Raw genomic sequence first — 20,021 nt, 5'->3', positions numbered from 1 at the left:
GAGATGAACCTGGTACCTCAGTTGAAAATGCAGAAATCGCCCATCTTCTGTGTCACTTGCACTGGGAGCTGGAGGCTGGAGCTGTTCCTATTTGGCCATCTTGCTCCAGACTGCCCACTATAACGGTTTTAATAAAGTGTGAGCATTTTGTCTCATCCACCTCAAAAGGGCATATTCTTTCCACACTCATTGTATAGCCCAGGATGTTAGGAATTAACCAATATTCTTCAGTCCTTGAAAGATCTTAACCTTGAAGACACTCAGAGACAGCATATAAATAAAACCCACACCAGCCTCTCTATGTGCTTTATCTGACTGTAGTAGGCTGAATAAAGGCCTCCAAAGATGTCCCCATTCTAAGCCCTGGAACCTGTCAATGTTACTTTATGTAGGAAAAGGGACTATGCAGATGGCAGATGTGACTAAGAGTCTTGAGCTAGGGAGATTATCCTGGGGATTATCCAGGTGGGCCCTAAATGCAATTTCAAGTGTCCTTATGAGAAGGATTGAGAAGGTAACTTCACCACAGAACAGGAAAAAATCAATGTGACCATGGAAGCAGAGATTGAAGCGATGTGGTCACAAGGCAAGGAATGCTGGCAGCCACCAGACGCCCAAAGAGATGAGGACCAGATTCCCCACTGGAACTGCCAGAGGGGAGATAGTCCTGCTGCCACCTTGATTTTAGTCCAGTGATGTTGATTTCAGATTCTGGCCTCCAAAACTGTGAGTAAATAAATGTGTGTTGTTTTAATCCATTAAATGTGTGTTTTAAGCTGCCTACCACAGGAAACTAATACTGTAACCTCCAGCTAGTTTCTCTCTCTGGGACTCTCCTTGTATCAGCAATGGTACCATTACTTTCCTTGTCACCCAATCACCATGAACTTCTTCCCCTCTCACACCCATACCCAAAGTAAGGGGTGGTGGCAATATGGTGGATTTTCATCCCACCTCTTTTTTTAATGAATAAGTTAAATAAAAGAGCATCTATCTCCACAAGTTTGCCTACCTATCATTTTAAAGTAAAACCACTTTAGTTTGATTGTTGACCTCTCTGGTGAAATTGCTAGAAATGAAGAAAGTATCTTACCAACCTAAAGGAAATGGAGATAAAAGAGTTGGAGAAGAAGCATGATGCCTAAGTCAAGTCTTTAAAAAAGAGTTTTTTACATATCTTTCTCTTACCAAACTATAGGTTGCTAATACATTTATCACTGTAATTTTATTTTTAATTAATATTCCTGGAGAAAAAATGACACATTTGATAGATTCAAGACTGTAATAAAGTCATCTATCCTAAGAACCAAGAAGTACACACAGTGATGTAGTTTACTAAAGATTTCCCCCACCTCGATTTACATGGGCCTTAACTTTCAAGAGAATCAACATGGCAGCTTTAATAATAATAATAATAATAGTAATAAAAGAGGATCTTGTGTGTTCTTCAATAGTTGACTGAATGTATTGCAGGCCAGGTCTCACTAACAGCTGAACAGGCAGGCCTCCCTGACAACTGTTTGAGCACTGACTGAGTGGTGAAGTTAAATATTAAACACTGATGGGACCAGTGTCCTCATACAAAGACTGGAATGTAACAAAGCCCACCAAGATTTTGCCTAGGTCTTTCCTGGGCCTTGAAGCATGGCAAGATAATGAAGGAATTCTTAACAGGACCCATTTGGGATTAAACAAGTTTTATTAGGGGTCTAAAGGAACTCCATAGACCTCCACAAACAAGTTTTATTGGGGACTAAAGGAACTCCCCAAACCTCCATGATTTAGCAGGAGACAAGATAAGGTAATCACCCTGGCACCTGGACCCATTTAGATTAAGAAAATTTACTGAGGCTCCAGAGGAAGGTCTTCAGTACTCAGATCTTAGTTATAGATTAGAAGTTGATTACTTGGCTGAACGCAGTGGCTCATGCCTGTAATCCCAACACTGGGAGGCCAAGGCAGTTGGATCCCCTGAGGTCGAGAGTTTGAGATCAGCCTGACCAACATGGAGAAACCCCATCTCTACTGAAAATACAAAATTAGCCTGGCGTGGTGGAGCACACCTGTAATCCCAGCTAGTTGGAAGGCTGAGGCAAGAGGATCTCTTGAACCCGGGAGGCAGAGGCTGCAGTGAGCCGAGATCGCACCATTGCACTCCAGCCTGGGCAACAAGAGCAAAACTCCGTCTCAAAAAAAAAAAAAAAGAAAGTTGATTACTTATGTCTTTAGATGAATGCACATTTACACGTAGACATATAGCTTAGAAGGTATATAAGCTCTGGAAAACTTTGTAATTTTGAGTTGGTCTGGCAACATTTCCCAGCCTTCTCTCTGTACCTAGTTATAGAAATAAACTCTCTTCTATCCCAGTTCATCTGCATCTCATTATTGGGCCGTGAGAATAAGCATAAAACAAACCTTCCTTTGATACTGGTATCTAAGCACCAAACAATAGATGCCAGCATCAAAAGAAGGTTTGCATACAACCTTCTTTCGTTTTGTTTGGACGTAACGAACTAGTTTGGGTCTGCTCAGTTAATGTATCTATGCTCATATTTTCCTTCCTCAATTATAGAATAAATGAGAGGTGAACACTGTAGTTAGCCATAGAGTAACCAAGACAGCAGAAATCATCTCAAATGTTCACAGTAGAAGGAATGGAAAGCAGAGGTGGGTCCATGAAGAGTGGAGAGGTTGAGATTTAAACAGCGGGCTCTAAAATAATCCTGGGAGATTGATGATAGCAGGAAGTCTTTATCATTCTTGGGCTGGAGAGACAAAAGGAAAACATGCAATTACTGGTACCAAGAGGACCACTCTGGGAGACTGGCTCTCTGGTGGCCTTGATACAATGGGGGCTGGAGTCACAGAGAAGATGAAGCCACTGGAGAGGCCACCTTAGGTTGAAAACAGGAGGGAGTGTCTTGATGTCTTCCTCTCTTAAAAACCACTCCTCACCCTGCCCTCTAATTTCCCATGGTTGATATAATCCTGCTGACCATTGACTCAATCCTACCAGAAATTCTCTGGAGCCTGAAAAAGTCACCCTGCCAAGGATCAACTGCTTCCCCCCAGAACAAAGCAGAACAGAAGGATGGGTCTAAGTGCAAACAGGTCCAGGACCAGCACACTGTATGTTACAGTGTTTTCATGGTGTTATATAATAGAATATATCATTTAATTCAACTATTTCATTTTACAGAGAGGAGCTAGGGTCCAGGGAGATTAAACTGTTTACCTAAACGCACACACAGAGCAAGCTTTTAGGTCTGAACACACAGCATGCTTTTATTAGGATTGTGTTAGTTATGACACTGCTTAAGCCCTATTATAAAGTGCTTGGGAGCTGAGTCATTTCATAGTCATCCCTAGTACCTGCTACAGCATCTGGTGCTTAGAAAACCCTCAATAAAACATTTATTGAATTCATACAGATTGAAAGAGAAAGCATAGCCTATCAACTGATCTAAGGTAGCTTTAGAAAATTTCCAGTCATACAAGAGTTACTAAGCCAGTTAAACAAAGACTGCCAAAATCATGTCTCTTAAAAGTTTTAAAAGGAATCATACATTCTCACTGGCCTGTGACGGTTTAAGTTTTATACGATTCAAAACAAGAACAAAGATATATTCCTTTTAACTATCATACTAAACTATCATTTGAAATAATAAAAAGGATGTCAGCAATGCAAAGCTGTACAAGTTGTACAGAACAGATTGATACAAATAAAAAACTAATAAATATTTATGTGGCCACGTGTGGGAGGTGTTGCCTGGAGTGTTTCCCCCACAGCCCTGACTACGGAATGAAAAAGGAAACTTAGGAAAAAATACACCCAAAGAGGGAGATTTAAATAGCACAGTGGGCAGCGGGGGAAGTGATGACTAATATTGCTGTTAGTAGTGGTTTAGGAACAAAAGAGACAAGTCAGCTGGAAACCTTCTGGCGTCTTCTGCTAAGGCTCCTTGCTAGAGCTGATGCTGGAAAGGAGGAAGGAAGGAAAGAAGGAAGGAAAAGAGGGAGAGAGGGAGTGAGGAAAGAAGGAAGGGAAGTCATTAGAATGTAAGCTGAACACCCATTTTGTGCTTTTGGCCAAACAATAATACACATGTTTAAAAGGTCATTTTGGGCCGGGCGCGGTGGCTCAAGCCTGTAATCCCAGCACTTTGGGAGGCCGAGACGGGCGGATCACGAGGTCAGGAGATCGAGACCAGCCTGGCTAACACGGTGAAACCCCGTCTCTACTAAAAAAATACAAAAAACTAGCCGGGTGAGGTGGCGGGCGCCTGTAGTCCCAGCTACTCAGGAGGCTGAGGCAGGAGAATGGCGTAGACCTGGGAGGCGGAGCTTGCAGTGAGCTGAGATCCGGCCACTGCACTCCAGCCTGGGCGACAGAGCAAGACTCCGTCTCAAAAAAAAAAAGTTCATTTTGGTGGGAACCCAACTTAAGTAGAATTAATGAAATTCCTACAGAACTTGAAATTCACTACCTAAAATGATTCATTAAAAATGTAACATGCATTGAATTAATTTAGCAGCACTTGAAGGAAGTCAAAGAAACTCCAGTTTGAATTTTGGGAGAAAAGAAAGTATCATTTAATCTGAAATAAATGAAGAGAACCTAAAAGAGCGAATGGCTAAATAAGTAGAAGAGGTTTTTGCAACCTGTAATTACTGGGGGGTTTTTTTCAGGAAGCTTCAGGAAAGAAGCTCTGACACTCAGATTAGTCATTCGTCACCCAATCACTGGCTGCTAAATTAGAGATCAAACATGTGCAAGAAGAAAGAGATCAAAAAGAGGAAAAAAAGATCAAACATGTGCAAGAAGAGATCAAAACATGTGCAAGAAGAAAGAAGAAGAAGGAAGAGGAGGAGAAGGAGGAGGTGGGGGAGAAGGAAGAGGAAGGGAAGGAAAGAGGAGCAGCTGTCGCTTTTTTGTTTCAGCGAAACCATACAGGGCAAAATCCCATTAGAGCTTTCTGAGAAGTTATGTCTGGGACAGATCTGATGGTAGGCTTCAAACTTCTGACAGAGTCCAAGAAAAATCCCTTTTTTTTTTTTTTTTTTTTTTTGGTTTTATAGAATTTAGAACTATTTTTCTAGTGGCGGAAATAAAATAAAATTATAAGTAGTTGAAATGTTAAGTAAATTGTTTTCAACAATTTGCAGATTTATGTCAGAATATGTATTATGGGATTAAGCAGATAAAATAATAATATTAAACATCAAAGTAAGAATAGTGTGAGAGGTGAATAATTTAAGGCAGTTTCAGTTGCATCAGGGTTTTTTTCTTTTTCTTATGAATAAGAATGCTTTATTACTCTGTAGAGAGGTAAGTAAACTAGGAGAAATTCAAGAGGAGAAATGCAAAGCATAATAAAATGGAATACATTGGATTTTAAAAGAATGTCTCTATTTCATTTGAGTACTGGCCAAAATATAATGACATTTCTTGGATGAAAAGCAGTTATCAGAATTTAAAATTTCAAAAACCTGTATTAGGAAGACACATCATCACGTATGTAGTATGTAGTATTCTTGTCACCAATATTTTGTCTAAATCTAATCATGATGAAACAATCAGAAAAATCCAAATTGAAAACAATCTGTAAAAGGAATGGTCTTTGTTTGGTTACATATATACATATGTTATATGTGTAAATATATATCCCCAAAGCTGAACTTGAGAAGGAAATTCACTGAGCCATTCCTTACGAGTGTTCCCAGGAGAAATAGGAAAGGGAGAAGTCAAGTCAGTCTAAGAAGAATAAAGAGGCCAAGCCCAGTTGCATATCAGCAATCTCACAGAGAGAGCTGCCTCAGTCCCTCAAGGCAAGTAGATGACCTCAGAGTTGTCCCATCAGTTGGTGCTTGGGAGCCACACTTTCAGCTCATCCTTGTACTTCATGCAATCTGTGAGCCCCACAGGCAGAGCAGGTCCTGGCTGCCTGAAGTTATTCCCTAGGAGAGAAGCAGATCTAGGTTCCCACAGCAGAGTCTCTGCTGTAACTAAATAGAAGGCTTCATTCATGATTGGATTAAGGATGGGGGAAGGGCAGGTGGCTATGAAGGTTATTACTCGGACAACAAGGACAATTTTTAAATGAGCTGTACATTAAATATTTAATTTCATTGTTGTTAAATTTTGAATGTGATAATTATGTCATGTTTATGTAGAAGAATATCCATGTACTTATAGGACACATACTGAAGTATCTAGAACAAAAATGCCATGTCTAAACTTATTCTCAAATAGTTTCACAAAAAAAGTAATATTAATGTGTATGTGTGAGTATATGAATATATATACAAACATACATGTATACATACATTTAGTATGTATATGTATACATTTATGTAGACAGATTAAAATAGAGGAAAAAATGTAAACAAATGGTGACTCTAAGTAAAAAGATATATAGATATTTGTTGTACTATTATTTTAACCTATATGTTTAAAATTTTTCAAAACAAATCGTAGGAGAAAAAAGTTAGCATTTGTCATGGTAACTGTTTTTCAAGAAAAGTTGTGTTTAAGATCAAACCAGGTGCGGTGGTTCATGCCTGTAATCCCAGTGCTTTGGGAGGCCAAGACAGGAGGATCACTTGACCCCAGGAATATGAGCCCAGCCCTGATAACGTAGTGAAACCTGTCGGTACAGAAAATTTAAAAATCAGCTTGGCATGGTAACCTGTAGTCCCAGCTACACAGGAGGCTGAGGTGGGAGGGTCGCTTGAGCCTCCGTGGGCGAGGCTGCAGTGAGCCATGGTCATGCCATTGTACTCCAGCCTCAGTGCTTTTATAAGTGTTCTTATATAAGCAATAAGTAAATTGCTTATATAAACTCTTATATAGCTATTTATTTATTTTTTTGAGATAGGGTAGGCAATACTCTGGTAACAAACCATCCACAAATCTCAGTGAATAAAAACTTAAAATCATTGCATTATTGCACTGAAAACCCAATAAGGAATGTGGTGTAAATAAAATGAAATAAAAACGGGAAAAATGAAGTCCTTAAGATCATTATATTAGGAAAAATCGTCTACTGACTTCTTGACAACAACAGGACTTATTTATTTATTTATTCATTTTACTTATTTATTTATTTATTTATTTATTTATTTATTTATTGAGATAGCGTCTCTCTCTGAAGCCCAAGCTGGAGTGCGCTGGCGTGATCTTGGCTCACTGCAGCCTTGACCTCCGGAGCTCAAGTGATCCTCCCATTTCAGCCTCCCAAGTGGCTGGGACCACAGGGGCGCCACCTGATTAATTTTTGCATTTTGTGTAGAGACAGGGTTTTGCCAGGTTGCCCAATCTAGTCTCAAACTCCTGGGCTCAAGCCACCCATCCACCTGGGCCTTACAAAGTGCTGGGATTATAGGTGTGAGCCACTGCATCCAGCCAGGACTTCTGATTTCTTTACTGTTTATTAGAGGGTGGACCCTATTCCCTCCAATCATACCTCACTTTTTAAAGCAGTGATTCTCAGCCTTTTTGGTTTCAAATTTTTGGTAGCCTATTTAAAGAAGAGGTTTAAGATACCCAAAATATCGCCAATCAAGTCTTGAACCATTACAGTGCTCATACTTCCACCATATAATTCTGTCCCAGAGTATCTGAAAAGTATCCAAACAACTGGTCAGCTCTATGTAACTAACTGCTTTAGTGGAAATCATTATTGTCTTGACCTCATTCCTTTATACTTAAAAAGACAAATTTCTCATATGTTCCAGAAAATATGCCATCTTTATTTGGTACCATGCAGCTCATCTCTTACTTGTAGCAAGTTGTACCCAGTCTACATAATTTCTGTAACCTACTACTTCATCCAGCAGTTATTTTGACCAGCATTGCTGCAGTAATATATATATACTTGTTTAAGCAGAAGTTAATCTTACACATTGGTTTTGACAATACCACTGTTTCACAGGTATTTCCTGTTCTGTCTCCTTACATCCATATGGTAAGATTGTACATGCTCGTCCCCTTGTGGTGGGGTTAGGTGACCAGTTGTAGCACTTGTCACCCATAAGTGATGAGTAGAAGTGACAAACCACTTCTGGGCCAAAGTATTTAAATGTTGAGGGCAAACCCACCACATTTCTCTCTTTTGCTTCCAGCACAGTGACCCATGATTTTCAAGGTGGTGGCTGATTTGTCAGATGAATTCCTGAGCGACCATAAGCAGAGATCTCCTAACGACCCATGATGGGTAGTGTGAGCAAGTATGAGCCATCTAGTGGAGCAAGATCATCACACACCGGGTCCTATTGTGGGGAGGAGTGGGGGGGGAGGGATAGCATTAGGAGATATACCTAATGTCAATGATGAGTTAATGGGTGCAGCACACCAACATGGCGCATGTATACATATGTAACAAACCTGCACGTTGTGCAAATGTACCCTAGAACTTAAAGTATAATTTTAAAAAAAAAGACAGAGAAATAGTGCCTATATAGCACTGAGATTTGAGGATGGTTTGTTACCAGAGAATTGCCTACCTTATCCTGACTGATAAATTAATCAGATTTAATAATATACCTCTGACTGGTGTTGGCTCCATCATACACCAGGGAAACAGCCATTGTCTGGTACTTATATTGCTTAAACATGTAACTCAAAACCCCTGGTTTAAGTGGACTCCTAAGTGCATTATGCATAATAATTGTATAATTGGCTTTTGTAAACAAGACATTGCTATAGTTCTTTACAGAATTATGTTAATATTAGATAGATTATTCTTCATTTATCTATTCTGAGCAACTGGAAGATGAAAGATTTGCTATGAGAACACGTAAATATAGTATCATGAAAGGAAAAGAGAAAGCTCTGTTCTGTGGAAGGCATTAGTCCCCTTTGTTAGTCAAATGAAGAGAGACTGTTCATTATACTTTAATCTTAAGGAATCCAAGATTGCTAAACTAATGGATAACATGTGACTAAGGAATGAATTAGTTGAACTTTATTCTATGAGTTGCCACCATGAACTGTGTAATTATAGCCAGGTCCTTTAAATGCCTTGAATGTTTTTCATGTGTGGATAAGATTACTTCAGACCCACCAGGCCTTGAAGAAGGATCAAACTCTTATCAGTCCTTTGCCTAAAATTGAAAATATCGTGTTACTTGGATTATTTATTTATCCCTGCACCTTGTTTCAAAAAGGATTTTAAGTAGATGGCATATTATTATTTTATTAACACATTTAAAAAAAAAACCCATAAGAGGATTATAGAGTTTTTCCCTATCCTACTTCTCAGAGTGTTTTAAGCATACTGTAGAATTTATTCACTCATGAATTTGATACAAATTAAAGTGAAAATCTCTTCTGTAGAACCTCATAATGCTTAGAAAGCATCGTAACACGTTCAGAGAAAGAGGAAGATCAAATTTAAAGGAAGCTCTTGAATTTCCGCCACAATGAGTTTCCCATTCTAGATATTAAAATAATAGTATGTACCCCAGATAACATACTCAAGTTTCTGTGGATTGTGACTTGATTATATGCATTTTAGATTTAGAGCATGCATAAAAAAAGATATCCTTTTTCACCTAGTAGAAAAAAATTCAAAATAATGTTATGATTTTACTCTTCCATGGTATGTATGTAATCTAAAATTTCAAAACATTACTGACTTTGCATTATAATTAAATATAAAAGATGACTGACTTGAGCCAAATTGGAAAAAAAAAATTGAGACAAGGTCTCACTCTGTCACCCAAGGTGGTAAGCAGTAGTGCAAACACAGCTTGCTGCAGCATTGACCTCGTGGGCTCAAACTCTCCTCCCCTCTCAGCCTCCCAGGTAGCTGTGATCACAGATACACACCACCACACCCAGATCATTTTTTTTTTTAGTAGGGACAAAATCTCACTATGTTGTCCAGTTTCCAAATAAATTTTAACTGCCTAATTTTAACTATTCAAAAACTAAGCAAATACCTGAAATTTATTTCTTCTGAAAAACACGTACTGAATAAAAATCTACTATATTTACGGATTTTCAGAGGTCTTCGTAAATATTAACTCATAAATTCTTGTGGCTTTCCCAATTGTCACATGTCTCCTTTCATGAAATATGGTGTAAATTTTACTGTAGTATTGCCATAGTAAACAGAACATGAACCTCAGAATTGCCCAAATTTGAGTTCACTGACTTAATCAAGCACATACTATTAATATATAACCTTGGATAATTTATCAATTTAAACTGAAGAGCTTCATCTTCAACATTTCTAAATTATGGGTGTTATAAACAATAAATCAGGTTATTCCATTACATTTAATAACTAGCAACCCACCCTGTGATAAGTGTCAGTAATGCAACACAACAGTAATATATAGGCAAAGCACCAACCAGAAATTAAGTATCTGTTGAATTTCTCTACTTTCCTTTTCCCCCAACCAATCCCTGAATAATTGTAGGGAGAAACAGGAACGTTTTAAGAAATCTTCTTCAACTAATATGAAATAGGATATCTGAAGACTCACCCTTCTATCTTCCTAGTCTACAGTTTGTTCCACAGCTATTTTTGTGACTAAGGATACCAAAATTAGACATTACTTTTACCTCTACATTTCAAGGCAGTTGTTAAGAACTATGATTAAACTACCAAAATAAAGAAACGTAGAGGAATAATGAACATTGACTACAAACTAAACTGATTGTCACATATTCTATCTGGTGATTTGAGAGGCTCCATCTCATACACTATAATTCAATGAAAAAATAGCGTATACAAATGATTACTTAGTAAGAAAAATTCAAACTTAAAACGAGTTGTCAATGTGATGTGCCATGATAGAAATGAAAAATAAAATGTGTGCCAAGGGCTAGTGAGGCATTTTTCCCTTTTTTTCTCTTTTAAAAAGTACCACAAAAGAGCAGTTTTTTTGGTTAAAAAATTAATCAAAATTGCTAAATCAGTGATGCTTTCAGAAGTTTCCTGTTTTTGACATCAGAGTCATATTATAATGCTCTATTTCCTGTTTCCTCGCCTAAATAGAATTTTGTTTCGGGCAATATTTTATCTGAACTTCTGTTTGTAGAAACCAGAGACATTTATTGAATTGTTTCTTGCTGGCTATTTGATCTTAACAAAGCATTTAAATGGTACTGATGCCCTGGCTTGAGCAACGGAGCATCCCAGACTTTCAGTTAATTGCACACAGCACACATACAACTCATTTGAGTTACAGCTAAATGCAATTACAGGCCTCAGAGCTGATACATAGATCACTTCTTATTTAAAGCAATTCACCTTTGAATTGGTTAATTTTTAATTGTTTATAAAATAATAAGATGGGAAACAAAGTTGCTACCTAATATGTTAATTTCCCCAAATAAACACTTATTTAAAGGTTCATTTGTTAATCAAGTATCTGGAACTTGAAATACATTTTTATGAAAGGAAATAAATTTTAGGTGATTAGGTTTTTATCAAGAGCTGAAGTTTTTAATAATGAACAGGGAGAGATACTGTGGCAAAACAGTAATTGAATAAAACATAAATTCAATAAAATGATATGAAAAATCAATGTTTCACATTTATCCTGAGTCAAATATAAAGAGAATTAAATTGAGGATGACGAAATGTGGTTTCTAATAATTGTTCCACCACTATTTGACCTTGAGCAAATTGCCTGGGGGCCATATTTGGTAGACAGATGAAGCTGTACACTGTCTTTTAAATTCTTGAGAATTAGCTTAAGTGCTCTCATTTGGTAACTTGCTCAGTATTTCATAAATGCCAGGAAATTAACTCAAATCCTTCGATGAGCTGCATTTTCTGTATTTATTTGTATAAGTTCAACAAATATTTATTGAGGGTCTTCCATATGCTGGGTATGTGTCTTAGCAAAATAGTTTTAAAGTACATTATGAAAGATCTGATGCTCAATAGTATATCATCAGTGAATTGCAAATTAAAATCTAAATGAGATATCACTATATATCCACTGGATTGTCTAATATTTTAAAGTTGTCAGTATTAAATATTGAGAAAAATGTGGAGCAGCTGGAACATTCATACATTGCTAGTGGGAGATTAAGATGGCACAGCACTTTGTAAAGCTAAACATATATTTACTATATTACCCAACAATACCACTAAGTATTTACCAAGAGAAAACAATTGTCTACACAAAGACTTGTAAACGAATGTTCACAGCAGCTTTATTCATCATAGCTAAAAACTGGAAACAACTCAAAAACATATAAGTAAATTGATGAGCAAATTGTGGTACATCAATTTAGTGGGATACCATCCAACAATGAAATAAATCAATGAATGGTAACACTGATTGACATGAATAATCTCAAAATCATTATCCTACATTAATGAAGCCAGACACAAATGAATATTTAGTATATTACTTTATTTGCATAAAAATTTATCACAGGAAAATCTAATCTATAATGGCAAAAAGTAGATTCATGGTTGTCTGAGCTAAGGGGTAGAGGAAGATTGATGGACTGCAAAGTGCAAAAGGGAACTCCTTGGGCGTGATGGAAATAGTCTATATCCTGATTAGCAAGATGGTTACATGCATGTATACCTTTTTCAAAACTCATAGAACATACACTTAAAATGTGCAGTGCTGGCTGGATGCGGTGGCTCACACCTGTAATCCCAGCACTATGGGAGGCCGAGGCGGGTGGATCACCTGAGGTCAGGAGTTCAAGACCAGCTTGGCCAACATGGTGAAATCCCATCTCTACAAAAATACAAAACTTAGCCAGGCGTTCTGGCAGGTGCCTGTAATCCCAGCTACTCAGCAGGTTGAGGCGGGAGAATCACTTGAACCCAGGAGGTGGAGGTTGCAGTGAGCAGAGATCGTGCCATTGTACTCAAGCCTGAGCAACAGAGAGAGACTCCGTCTCAAAAATAAGTAAACAAACAAATAAATAAATAAATAAAATGTGCAGTGCTTCAGTTTTCTGAAGATTTCCAGGAGCTTCGGAGGGATTAAACAACCTTTGAGGTAATGACAGGAATTTGAGTTGAGAAACCACCAGGGATGTCAAAGGAATTTTCAGAACCCATGAAATCAATTCACAAGAGAAAGGGAACACTTTCATCTTTTAAGAAGTCTGCTTATAGTAATACCAGTCATGTATGAACTTGAAAGAAAGGCTTTTCCCAGACTTTCAAATGCCAGAGCTGCCAAAATCTGAGTTTGGCAAAAATGAGGAGGGCAGGGGGTCAAGAAAGAGATGCGAAGCCAACCAGCCTTCCCACTGCCCTCTCAGAGCACAGGTTCCCACCTGCTTCTCTGCAAAGCCTTAATTACTAAATTGAGACCCTCTGACTCTATTGCATAGTGGTTATGGGGCCTGTTGGAAATGTCATTCAGTAGCAGGAAAACGTTTCTCCATTGAATACATTTTAAAGGGAAAAGTAAGAGAGAAAAATAAAGTAGTGTCTTAATTACACTATGTTTGCTATGCTAGTACCACTTCCAGACAAACAAGTAACACCACCAATCACCCTCACTCTCCTCCTCTCTGGTTCCAATCGGATTGCCTAAAAAAAAAAAAAAAATCTTGACGCTTCCACCATCTCAGTCAATCAATTTCATAAAACTGCAGATGCTGGTGCTTCTTGCTTTGAAGGATGTATGTGGGGAGGGGGAGATGTTACAAATTAAAATGGTGAGGAAGGAGTTTTCAGAAGAGAAAATAGAAACTGTGCACATGTGAATACATAAGTAGCGGTTAATAGTGTTGAGAAGCATCAGCCTTTCCTTGTTCCACTGAGCACAGTGATAAGGATCTAAATCTCCTGACGTGAAATAGTAAAGACTCAATATCACTCCATCCAAAATGGAATTCAGTCTCTGGGAAGAAAGAAGAAGAAAGGATAGATTGAGGAAATTGATAGATGGAAGGGGTGAAAAAGGAAGCTAGCAAAGAAAGAAAAATAAATTCCTAGATTTCCATCTCAGAGAGATTATATTTGGGCTAGCTGGTGACATGATGAAAAAGTTTTTAAATGTTTGCACCATTTTCTGGACCCCAAATGCCACTCTCCAGAGATACTGTGTAGCCCAATTGACTAACCCAGAAGATCTGAGCTCTTCACAATATTGATCTGGGAACCCGGACTTCCTGTTTTGTGAAGGACCAGAACATGGTATCATGCATATGTATTATTAACCCTTAAATTACTAAAGACCATGTTTCTTGTGCATATTTTTATTATCACTGAAATCACTGAAGGAGTTGACTCCTTTGAATCTTATCAGCTGACACATCCCACAAAAAAATGTCAGTAACTTACCAGAAAGGTAACTAGAGATAATTTGAACCAAGACAGAACCTATAACAAATGAATAATGGAACAGTAATAATTCCAGAGTTTGTTGTGGAATAGAAAATCATTTCAAAAGAAATTTCTAAGAGGAAAATATTTCTTCTAACTAGGGCATAGAAAAATATACAGATGAAAAGTTTTTTTCCCTCTAACTGAATCTAAAAGGAGTTATGGTGCCTTGATAGCTGCTGGCTATTTAAGCTAAAGGGAACAGTGTACATGGTTTATTTTCACTCTCCTTCAGCATTTAAATTCTGTGTCAGTGTGTGTATGTGCACATATGCGTGTATGCGTTAGATTCCTCTTATTTTCCCCAAAAGGCACCAAGTGGTAAAATATACAGGCTTTTCACTAGGACACACCACCTGATTCTTACAACACACACACACACACACACACACACACACTCCACACTGTCTTCTTATGGTTTAGTTTGGATTTTGCTACTTTTAAACATGTCCAATCTTTCAGTCTGTAGCTTCTTTCCTTTAGATAATTTACATTTTATTTGCAATATGTTTTACATTATTTAATCACCATTTTTAAAGTCATTGTAGTAGGGACATTTAAGGCCAGGTCAACCTCATGCATAAAAAGATTCAGAAAGGGATTTGCTGTCCTGTGCTTCCCACCGCATCTGGGTCAGGCCCCTGTGAAGCAAGGTCATGGGAAGCAAGTTCATGGGAATGTGGCTGCCGTCTGAGCTGTTCCTTTTCTAGCCCTTAGGGACATGAAGGTCCTTTTGGACATTGAGTTGAAGAAGGTAGTAGTATTTATAACATATCTAAATGGATTCATATCATTCTTACCCACACTATTTTAAAACTTCTTTTAAAAGTCAGGCTGAGTTCCTATGGCAAGTGGTCACTCTGTTCATACTGACATTTTTTAGAAAATACGTTAGGGTCTCATGTTAGTAAGAAATAGATTGCAAGAACTTTGAGAAAGGAAGACAGCTAAGGAAGGGGTAAAAGAAAGATGAACTGAAATAAAAAACATTTTCTGTAAATTTTTTTAAAAGATAGAGATACCAAGAAATCAAGGGGGAAACATGCCTTGTTGCATTCTTGCTTTCACTTCATTTTCTCACATGGCCGATATAGAGAAACTAACCACCAATAAGAAGGAAGCCACTTACTATGACATATTATTTTTAACTCATGAAACATTCATAGTGCTTCATATCTCAAAAATATATTTTACATCTTTGCAAACTGAGCACCTTTGCTACTGTTTGTCTAGCAATAGGCCCATGGCACCCCCAAAGTTAACAGAAGGAAAGTATGTAATAAAAGACAATATTATAAACTAAAAAGTAATGAGAAATGATAATAAAACTAATCAGAATCTACCTTTATTTGGTTCCAAACACTCCTTTCTCCTTACCATTTTATGATACATGTTTCTTATTCTCCATATCAGGAATCGACATATTCTTCCTGAAATGGTTAGGCTTTGTGTCCCCACCAAAATCTCATCTTGAATTGTAATCCTCATAATCCTCACGTGTCATGGGAGGGACTTGGTGGGAAGTGATTGAATCAGGGGGTGGTTTCCCCCATGCTGTTCTCATGATAGTGAGTTCTTACAAGATCTGATAGTTTTATAAGTGTCTGGCATTTCCTCTGCTGGCACTCATTCTTTCTCCTGCTGCCCTGTAAAGAGGTGCCTTCTGCCATGACTGTAAGTTTCCTGAGGCCTCCTCACCCATGTGGAACTGTGAGTCAATTAAATCTCTTTTTTTAATACATTACCCAGTCTTGGGTAATTTCATAGCAGCATGAGAATGGACTAATACAGTCCCCTTATCTCATTTTTAATGATAAGGTCGAATTCTAATCCTACTAGTGAGAGACAGGACTAGCTGGATTTCCTAGGCTGACTAAGAATTCCTAAGCCTAGCTGGGGAAGGTGACCACACCCACCTTCAAACATGGGGCTTATAACTCAGCTCACACTTGACCCATCAGGTAGTAAAGAGAGCTCACTAAAATATCAATTAGGCCAAAAGCAGGAGGTAAGGAAATAGTCAAATCATCTATCACCTAAGAGCACAGGGGGAGGGACATGGTCGGGATATAAACCCAGGCATTTGAGCTGGATCAGGCAAACCCCTTTGGGTCCCCTCCCGTTGTATGGGAGCTCTGTTTTCACTCTATTAAATCTTGCAACTGCACACTCTTCTGCTCTGTGTTTGTTCCGGCTGGAGCTCAGCTTTCACTCGCCATCCACCACTGCTGATCGCGGCTGTTGCAGACCTGCTGCTGACTTCCACCCCTCCGGATCCGGCAGGGTATCTGCTGCACTTCTGATCCAGAGAGGCGCCCAGTGCCACTCCTGATCAGGCTAGAGGCTTGCCATTGTTCCTGCATGGCTAAGTGCCCTGGTTCATCCTAGCCGCCGAATACTAGTCGCTGGGTTCCACGGTTCTCTTCCGTGACCCATGGCTTCTCATAGAGCTTTAGCACTCACCACATGGCCCAAGGTTCCATTCTTTGGAATCTGTGAGGCCAAGAACCCCAGGTCAGAGAACAAAAAGCTTGCTGCCATGTTGGGAGCAGCCGCCACCATCTTGGGAGATCTGAAAACAAAGACCCACCAATACCACTAGCATCATGGAATTGAGGAATTACAAGTGGTAGAGGAATTTTAATGCCATCTAGTATTTCCATGTATATGAACCACACTGCAGGCCACTGCTCAAACCCACCTTCAGCTCAAGCTGTTTTCTTCATTCCCACTCCCCTTGCTTTGTAGGGAAGTCACCGTAGCTGGCACAATGGCCAATTGACTGGATGAGAGATTGGTAACTAGCCCAAGAAGAGCTCATCCCTAAGCTGTGTTAAAATAATTAATTGGGAAACCATCAAACTGAGGTGACTCTAGCCCCCTGAGTTCATCACATATGAACTCAAACCCAGCTCAGAGGGAATGGTCATAGCCTAGGAAAATGGAACTTAATCTTAACCAATCAGAAACTGCCAACTAACCTCTAACTAGGGACTTTAAGGCTACTTTAGCCAATCAAATATTTTCTTTGTCTTGCTTCCGAGAACACCTGATAAAACTTTTTCCCTTATTCCCCTTCAGTGGAGCCCAACCTGGTTGTGCTTTGGCACTGTCAATTCATGAATCACTGTCTGCTCAAATAAACTCTTTAAAATGTTAATGTGCTTAAGTTTATCTTTTAACAGCTGGCAGCCTCCTAGGAGGAGGTGTGGTTCAACAAGCTGTGCTCAATGGAGGCAAAGGTATGTAGCTAAGCCTGTCAGACTCACTTGCTCTGGAATTTTCCCCAGAGAACTCAGTGACTAACCAGTCAGTTGCAAGAGAATAATGAAGTAGACCTACAGAAAAAAAGCTAAGATTCCATGAGAAAAAGATCATGCTGGCCATGATAGACAGAGAAAAGAAAAATCTAGGGATACCTGGAATCTTGACAAATTTTCTAGTCCTAGATTCATTACAAAAATTGTTCTAATCACCACTTTCCCCACTCCTAAAGAAGCGCAAGTAGGTTTCTGTTTACTGACAAGCAAAGGAGAACACCTAGCACCCTTTCTATCCTTCAACATCCCCTACAACGTCCTTGCCCAGTAGTCATGCTCAGGTTTAAATACCTCTAGCAACAATTTACCACTCATTTTATCCCGGGACAACTCTAAGTAATTAGGTTATAAAGCCATTAGTAATACTGAGTGAGCCTCTCAACCTCTGAATCTTTATTCTCTGGCTAGTTAAAGCACTGTGAGACTCAGTATCGTCTCATTATTCTGATCCCTCTCAGTTGTAAATGTCCCAGTTTATCTGTAACTTTCCTCAAATTGTGGTTTCCAGAGCTGAAAACAATAATTCATGTGTGGTGTGACCAATACAGATGGTCTGGATTATCATTATTCTTGTTCTGTGTAATTATTACAAGTACTTTACCTGACTGTGTTAGACTTTTTTCTCAGCCCCATTAAATTGTTGCATTATTTAAATGTCTTGTTAATTAAAAACAGTATTACAAATGAGTTGGAGATAACCCACACGTTCTTACCTTGCACCTATACAGTTGGTTGTTCAGATTCAAGATCAGGATGCTATATTTGTAAGTTAAATTTCATTTTTGCTAGGCTAAATTTTATGTTTCCAGCCTTCCATCAAGTACTACTGACCACCCACACCTCACCCTCCTATAATTATCACTTCCTCTAAATTGCTCCAATAAATATATCTATTTCACTCATTTGGTACATCTCTTATACTACCTAATCAAGTTAGTCATCTTGTGATGAAGGTTGGTTCCAAACTATAGAGCATACATACCTTGTTTTCAGAACCTATAGAATGCCACACGCACAATCTTTATTGGTAATTAGTAATGATCAAAAGTGGGAAACGTAGACATATTCAATAGATCCTACATTGTTTTTCTAATCAGAGCGTGTGAGCTTTCAGATATGTTACTGGGGCAATGTCAGCACTGGGGCTGATTTGTGGAACCTAGTACATCCTTTCCCCTCCTTATAGAGGATGAGTAGATAATCCTTTTGAAATGTGAGTGGATAACGTGCAACCTCAGTTGCTAGTCTTTTGGGTGTCCTTAGCATCTTTTTAATACATTTCTACTAAACACTTCTAAGACAGACAGTGTCTGTCACAGGCAGTTGAGAAGGGCCATTTGGTTTGAGCTTTCAATGTTTGAAAAGCTTCAGATTTATGATGTTATACCTATGAAACCACCTTTGCAAAAACTGTATCAGTAAGAAAATACTGGCAGTGGGGGAGATCCGATCTAGCCACCCAGTTTTGCCTTTACCCTTCAAGCTGTCCTTCATTATTCCTGGACTTGGGTGAAGCTAACTTTGGGAAACATTTAGTTTACAGTTTAAGTGATAGTAGTCCTTCCCATAAACTCAACTGCCTTTGTAAAGCAAAGGAAAGACCACCAGACTAAGAGAACAGAGGAGCCTGAATTCTGCTAAGGTGCACACATAAAGGATTGCCAGCCATTATTCTGGAGATTACAAAATATGCAACTTCCCCAATTACTCCTGCAGATAGCATCACTATTTTAGAACCTATGATTGGCCTTTTGAGATATCTTTTAAGGGTTTTTTTCACGTTTCATAACCAAAGGCCCCACCTAAACCCACCAAACACTAGCTTCTGTGGCCCCACCCAGAAGCAAGTCAAGTGCACAGGAAGATCATTTCCACACCCCTGTGATTGCACCCCCAGCCAATCAGCAGCAAGCACCCATTGCCTCTCGACCCCCACCCTTTCCCCAAAACTACCTTTGAAAAACTCCAGCCATAAAATTCTTGAAGAGATTGATTTGAATAATAATTCCATCTCCCACATAGCAATGGCTGGCCTCATGTCAATTAAACTCTTTCTTTGCTGAAATGCCATGATCTCTGTGAATTGATTTTGTTTGTATAGCAGGCAGGAAGAACCCACTGGGCAGTTACACCTAGGGCAGCATAGATACACTAAAATTAAAACATGTCACTCTTAATCTTAAACTTATGACACATTATAACACCACCCCATTTTAAGCATTATAAATAAATATATTTTAACACATCCTTTCATTATTGTATGAATAACAGTAATATTACACTACGTTTGGGTTTAAAAACAAAGTGTTAATTTGTCAAATGGTTAGAAATGTATCACAATTTTGTGTCACTCTTTTCTAAAATGTATTTT

Source organism: Papio anubis, chromosome 10, assembly GCF_008728515.1.
Source record: "Papio anubis isolate 15944 chromosome 10, Panubis1.0, whole genome shotgun sequence".
Lineage (NCBI taxonomy): Eukaryota > Metazoa > Chordata > Mammalia > Primates > Cercopithecidae > Papio > Papio anubis.
This window is presented reverse-complemented; position numbering follows the sequence as displayed.